Below are 7001 nucleotides of genomic sequence, written 5' to 3' on the forward strand. Positions count from 1 at the left end.
TGCATTGTTCTACATTAATCTGAAAAATAGTCATTGGATTCACCCATCCTTTGAACGGCTTGGCAGATGAAACCAACCCCATTTCTAAACTGACCATTCAACCTACCCATATCTGTTGGTCAATTTTATGTCATGATCACAAATGCTTAAGTTAACTTATGAAGAGAAAGGCTCATTTGGCTTTATTTAAGAAATTTCAATCCATAATAGATTGGTCCCATTGCTAACATATCAAAGTAGGAAACTTACAGTTTAATAAAACCTCTCTCTCTTTTTTTTTTTTTTTTTTGGTTTTTTGAGACAGGGTTTCTCTGTGTAGCTTTGCGCCTTTCCTGGGACTCACTTGGTAGCCCAGGCTGGCCTCAAACTCACAGAGATCCGCCTGGCTCTGCCTCCCGAGTGCTGGGATTAAAGGCGTGCACCACCACCACCGCCCGGCAAAACCTCTCATTTTATAACCTAGAAACAAAAAGGGAGAAGATGGTCTAGGTCCCCAAATCCCACTGTAGGGTACATTCTCAATGACCTGAATGCCTCCCAATACCTTTCTATCACATCTGAAATTTCTGAACTGGGGATCAGGCCATGGGCTCATGGAGGGTACTCAAGATCCATACTGTAAGCTGACCGTGCTCATCGGCATGGAGCTGTGCTTTGAAGCATTTGTGTTGGCAAGAACAAGGCTATGAACTCTGTTATTGTTCTGCATCGAAAAGAAGCGTTGTATCTCTAATTAGCAGCACTGAGACTGGGTTTCTTTCTCATCTTAAGGTAGACATAGCAACATGCAGAGCAGAGATGCTGTGACATCTAATGAGACATATGCACATTGGAAGTGCCCAGAACAGGGTCAGATGCATAATAAGCAATCAGTAAATGCTATCACTACCCTTCTCAGAGGACGACTTTAGTTCCCCCTTATTGTAGGCGGTCTACACATAACGTCCACCATGAAAACGTCTGTTTTCATTACTTTGTCCTGTATATGAAAAAATGATTCAGGGAAATATCCATATTGGGGATCATTAAAGGAGCTGGTCAGGCTTCAATTTTGGATTTTGCAAGTTCAAGAACTTGAGTCTACATTTTCATCTCGCTGCTGATCAAGTCACAAGAGTCCAATTTACTAATTGATCCTAAGAAAGCAATTGGCATCCCTATAGGAAAATCATCTTGGGAACAGAATTAGTAACAGAAGTTTCCTTAGGGAAGGTAGGGTAGGTGTAGAGGGCACAACAAAATCTCTCCAACCACTCCCACACCCAGTCTAATTTGAGCTAGAGTTGCCCCTCTCCTCCTCCTCTTTTTTTTAAAGATTCATTTATTGCTATTATATGTGAATTTGTCTGCATATGTCTGTGAACCCCATGTGTTCATGGTGACAGAAGAGGTTGCTGAGTCCCTAAAATTGGAGTCACAATTACTAGCCACCATGTGGGTGCTGGCAATTGAATCAAGGTCTTCTATAAGAACAGCTAGTGAGCTTAATGACTGAGCCATCTCTCCAGCCCCAAAGATTTGTCTGTTTATTTTTATGTATGTATATGTGTATGTGAGGGCATGCCATGTATGTGAGGGTAGTCATGGATGCCTGGAGAGGCTGACAAATCCCCTGGACTTAGAGTTGCAAGCAGTTGTGAGCCACCAGACTTGAGTACTAGATTCTGAACTTGGGTCTCCTGGAAGAACAGGAAGTGCTCTTAACCTCTGAGTCATCTCTGCAGCCCTTTCTTTCTCCTCCTCCTTTCCAATCCTTCCCTTCCCTTTCCTTCCTTCCTTCCTTCCTTCCTTCCTTCCTTCCTTCCTTCCTTCCTTCCTTCCTTCCTTCCTTCCTTCCTTCCTTCCTTCCTTCCTTCCTTCCTTCCTTCCTTGTTTGTTTGTTTATAGGCAAAGTCTCACTATGTAGCCTTGGCTGGCCTGGAACTCTTTGCATAGCCAAGTGGCCTTGAATTCCAGATACTCTGTGCTTCCCAAGTATGCAAGCATGCCTGGCTTTGTTGTTTTCTGAGGAGCTTGATGTTATTAACCGAGTGCCCATCTGTTTTGATAATTAAGTCTCCAAGAATTACCTGATTAGGTTAGCCAAGGAGTTTATCCACACTGCCCCCTAGAGGAATTTGTTTCTGAGACAACAGACTCTGGGCCCAGGTATGCTTAAGAATCTTTGTAACCTACTCAAAACACACTGCAGACAGACAGAGCTCCAAATCATCCCTGAAATTGGCCCCATTGTAGTAGTGGACCACAGATAAAATGCTCAGGGGTCCAGGAAGAAGCCAGACATCAAACGAACTGATTCCCAATCAGCCGAGTTTGTGGGAGTTTCAATTATTTCAGGGAACTAGAGAGAGTACCTGATTGAAAGCTTACCTCTATGCCACATAAGCATGAAGTGGGTTATTCAGAGCTTGGTAGGGGTGGGTGTTTGTTTTATTGCTTAGTTTTTTATTCTCCTTCCCCTGATCACTGGGGATTGAATTTAAGGTCTTGTGTTTGCTAGACAGACATTCTACTAGTGAACTCCACCTTCATTCCCAGCCCTTTAAAAATATTTTTTAGCTGGGCAGTGGTGGTACACGCCTTTAATCCCAGCATTCAGGAGGCAAAGCCAGATGGATCTCTGTGAGTTCAAGGCCAGCCTGGTCTACAGAGTGAGTTCCAGGAAAGGCCCAAAGCTACACAAAGAAACTCTATTTGAAAAAACAATGTCAAGACTTGTGGTGGTGGCACAAGTCTTTAATCCCAGCACTTGGGGGGTGGGGGCTGAGGCAGGTAGATCTCAAGGCCAGCCTGGTCTACAGAGCGACTTCTAGAACAGCCAGGGCTACACAGAAAAATTCTGTCTCAAAAAAAACAAAACAAAACAAAAAAAACCCAACCTCCCCTCAAAACCAGAATCTCATTAAATTACCAGGTTTGTTGTGCTTGACCTCATCATTAGCTACCTTAAACCTTGAACTTCCAGTAAAACTGCTTCAGCCCCCAAGACAGTTGGGATTACAGGCCTCTGCCTCCAGGACCAGCCCCTTATTTATTTTGAGACAGGAGTCTCATGGAGCTTGGCTGACTTCCAATTTGCTATATAGCCCAGGAGTGGCCTTGAACCTCTGTTCCTCCTCATCCCACCTCATGTGCCCCCAAACCCAGTTTCTGTGACGCTGGGCATTTCACCAAGGGCTCTGTGCCTTCTAGGGAAGCACTCTGCCAACTGAGTCACATGCCCAGCCCAGTCTCCAATCATTAAAATGGGAAAAAGTACTATACATGCATGAAAATGTCATTATGAAACCCATTATTTTATATGCTAACTAAAATAGTAATTAAAAAATTAAAGTCGCCATTGTGATTCACATCTGTAATCACAGCACTTGGGAAATTGAAGCAGGAAAACCAGGAGTTCAAGGTCATTCCTCAGCTATATTCATTCCAGGCCAGCATGGGCTATGGGAGCCCCTACCTCATAAGTAAATAGTAAATAACTAACTCAGTGTGTAGCCTCCTGACCTCAGATTTCCTATCCCGAGGGCTTGGATACAGGTATGAGCCACCACACTACTCATTCCCTTCCTTTCCTTTCCCCTCCATCCTTTCTTCTACCTGGTTTTTGGAGACAGGGTTTCATTCGGTCCTCATTGTCCTCAAATTCCCTATGTAGCTGAGAATGGCCTTGAACTTCCCATCCTTCTGCCTCTATCTTCCTAGTGCTGTGGCTACAGGTCTGCACCCAAATCCCCCGTTTATACAGTGCTGGAGATTAAACCTCGAGCTTCATCCGTGCTGTGCAAGTAAACTACCCATTCCCAACACACTTCCTTTCTCTTTTCTTTCTCTTTTTTTTCCTTTTGAAACAAGGTCCCATATAGCATCACACAGTCTTAAACTTGCTATTTGGCAAAAGATCACCTTGATCTCCTGATCCTTACTGCACCTCTCTCCAGAGTACCGCCACCAACCTAGCCCCTTTTCTTCCATTTATTTATTTATTGTGTGATTTACTGTGTGTGTGTGTGTGCAAGCGTGTACACACACACAGGAATACATGCCATGGAAGATATGTGGAGGGTCAGAAGACAACTTGGGGAAGTTGCTTTTCTTTTTCATCATGTGGGTTCTGGGAATCTTTGGGTCATCAGGCTTGGTGGCAAGTGCTCTTACCAGCCGAGCCATCCCACTGGCTTCTTTTCTATTTTTAATACATGATGCATTCATACCGAGAGAGAGAGAGAAAGAGAGAGAGAGAGAGAGAGAGAGAGAGAGAGAGAGAGAGAGAGAGAGAGAGAGTGCTGGTCAGTTTAGTTAGGTTTACTTACAGAGCATAGGTAAGGGATTGTTCACATGAGCATGGGCAACTTACAAGTGGCTATATCACTGAAAAAAAAAATGTACTTCCCTCCCCCAGCAGCCAATAACTGCTTATATGTTCTCAGACACCAGCGGGGCCTTGTGAGTCCCTCTTTGCTGCATGGTAGAATGGTGATGGGCTCATTGCATGCAGCTCATCAAAGAACCACATATATTCTTTCTTATACAATTTTTATTAGATTTATTCATTTTATTTTATGCATGAGTGTTTTGTCTGCATGTATGAATGTACATCACTTTTGTGTTTAGTGCCTGTGGAGGTCAGAAGAAGGCATCACATGGAACTGGAATTAGAAATGGTTGTGAACCACCATGTGGGTTCTGGAAATTGAACCCAGATCCTCAAGAAGAGCAATAAATGCTCTTAACCACCGAGCCATCTCTCCAGCCCTAGCATGTACATCCTTAATGTTACACAGAAAGAGAAAGCAGCCCCTGACATCTAGAGCTGTCCTTGGTCTTTACTCCTAGTTAGCAGCAGAGCTAAGTACTAGCCTGGCATGCACAATCCAGTTATGGTATTTGAGTGTTAAATAAAAACAAAATTAAAAAAGCATAAATGTCAGGTAAACCCACTCTGTGATGATGACCAGACCACCTCATAACCATGTCCAAAGACAAAATAACAGTATGATCTAGCCAGTTGAGATGGCTCACATCTATAATCAGAGCACTTAGGATGCCACTGTAAGAGGGGCACCAAGAATTCAAGGCCAGTCTGGACTAAATAGTGGGTTCCAGGCCAAACTAAGCTGCATAACAAGATCCTGTCTCAATAAAATAAAATAAAATAAAATAAAATAAAATAAATCAGGAAGTAGAAATATTGTGATGAACTTGCCCTCTTGGAATGCTGATATCTCTCCTAGTGACCTTGACTCTAAACTGACTCTGGTGATATCCAACAGTGTGAACGTTTTGTCCTATGTTTGATGTGCTCCTATCTAAATGAAAACATATTAACACTTTGAAATGCAGAAGTGAAAACAAGATACTAGCAGTAACATCAGATTTACAGTTTGGAAAAATGTCTTTGTTCTCCTTTTTCTTTTTGAGATAGTCTCACCGTGTGGCTCAGACAGGCTTTGAGCAAGCAGCAACTCTCCCATCTAAACCTCTCTTAGTCTTGCTGTGAAGAGGAATCATGACCACTTTTTTTCCCCCGGAGCTGAGGACCGAACCCAAGGCCTTGTGCTTGCTAGGCAAACACTCTACCACTGAGCTAAATCCCCAATCCCGATGGCAACTCTTTTTTTTTTTTTTTTTTTTTTTTTTTGGTTTTTCGAGACAGGGTTTCTCTGTGTAGTTTTGCGCCTTTCCTGGGACTCACTTGGTAGCCCAGGCTGGCCTCGAACTCACAGAGATCCGCCTGGCTCTGCCTCCCGAGTGCTGGGATTAAAGGCGTGCGCCACCACCGCCCGGCTCCGATGGCAACTCTTATAAAGGAACACATTTAACTGGAGGCATGCTTATAGTTTCAGAGGCTTAGTCCCTCATCATCATGGCGGGGAGCATGGCGGCAGGCATTGCAGGCATGGTAATGGAGAAGTAGTTGAGAGCTACATCCTGATCCGAAGGCAGAGAGAGATTCTGAAACCTCAAAGCCAGTGACACACCTCCTCCAACAAGGCTATAGCTCATAATCCTCTCAAACACCCATTCCCTGGTGACTAAACATTCAAACATATGAGCCTATGGAGGCCAATCTCCTTCAAACTGCTACATTCCACCCCCTGGCCCCATACTCTTGTAGCCGTATCATGATGCATAAATGCATTCAGTCCAACTTCAAAAGTTCCCATAGTCTATCACAGTCTCAACAATGTTTAAAAGTCCAAAGTCTGTTCTGAGACTCATGGCAATCTCTTAACTGTAACCCCCTGTAAAAGCAAAATCAAAAAACAAGATCATATACTTCTAACATACAATGGCACAGAATATACATTCCCATTCCAAAAGGGAGGAAAGGGAGCATAATAAGGAAATACTGGACCAAAGCAAGACCAAAAACCAGCAGGGCAAACTCCAAACTCTTCATCTCCATGTCTGATGTCAAAGGAGGCAATAAATGCTCTAAACCACAGATCTCTGCGAGTTGGAGTCCAGCCTGGTCTACAAAGTGAGTGCCAGGCCATCAAGGGCTATGTAATAAAACTCACTTGGCTCCCTGCACCCATATGGCAGCTAACACCTGTCTGTAACTCCGGTTCCAAGGAAGCTGATGCTCTCTCTGGCATCTGTGGGCATGCATGAAGTGCACATGCATACATGCAGGGAAACACTCATGCACATAAGATAAAAATGAATAAATCATTTTCTCTTTTAATACTTTTTAGGTTTATTTATTTTACTTTATGTATATGTGTTTTGTTTGCACATGAGTGCCCACTGCTCACAGAGGTTAGAAGAGGGCTTTGGAGCCCCTTGATCTAGAGTCATGGATGGTTGTGAACTACCTGTTGGTGCTGGGAACTGAACCCATGTCTGGAGTCCTCTGTAAGAGGAATAAGTGCTCCTAACCACTGAACTGTCTCTACAGCGCTGTACATTTTTTATACATAATTTATTTTTATTTTATGTTCATTGGTGTTTTGCCTGCATATGTCTGTGTCTGGGTGTCAGAAGCCCTGGAACTGGAG

Source organism: Peromyscus maniculatus, chromosome 2 (genome assembly GCF_049852395.1).
Source record: "Peromyscus maniculatus bairdii isolate BWxNUB_F1_BW_parent chromosome 2, HU_Pman_BW_mat_3.1, whole genome shotgun sequence".
NCBI classification, from domain to species: Eukaryota; Metazoa; Chordata; class Mammalia; order Rodentia; family Cricetidae; genus Peromyscus; species Peromyscus maniculatus.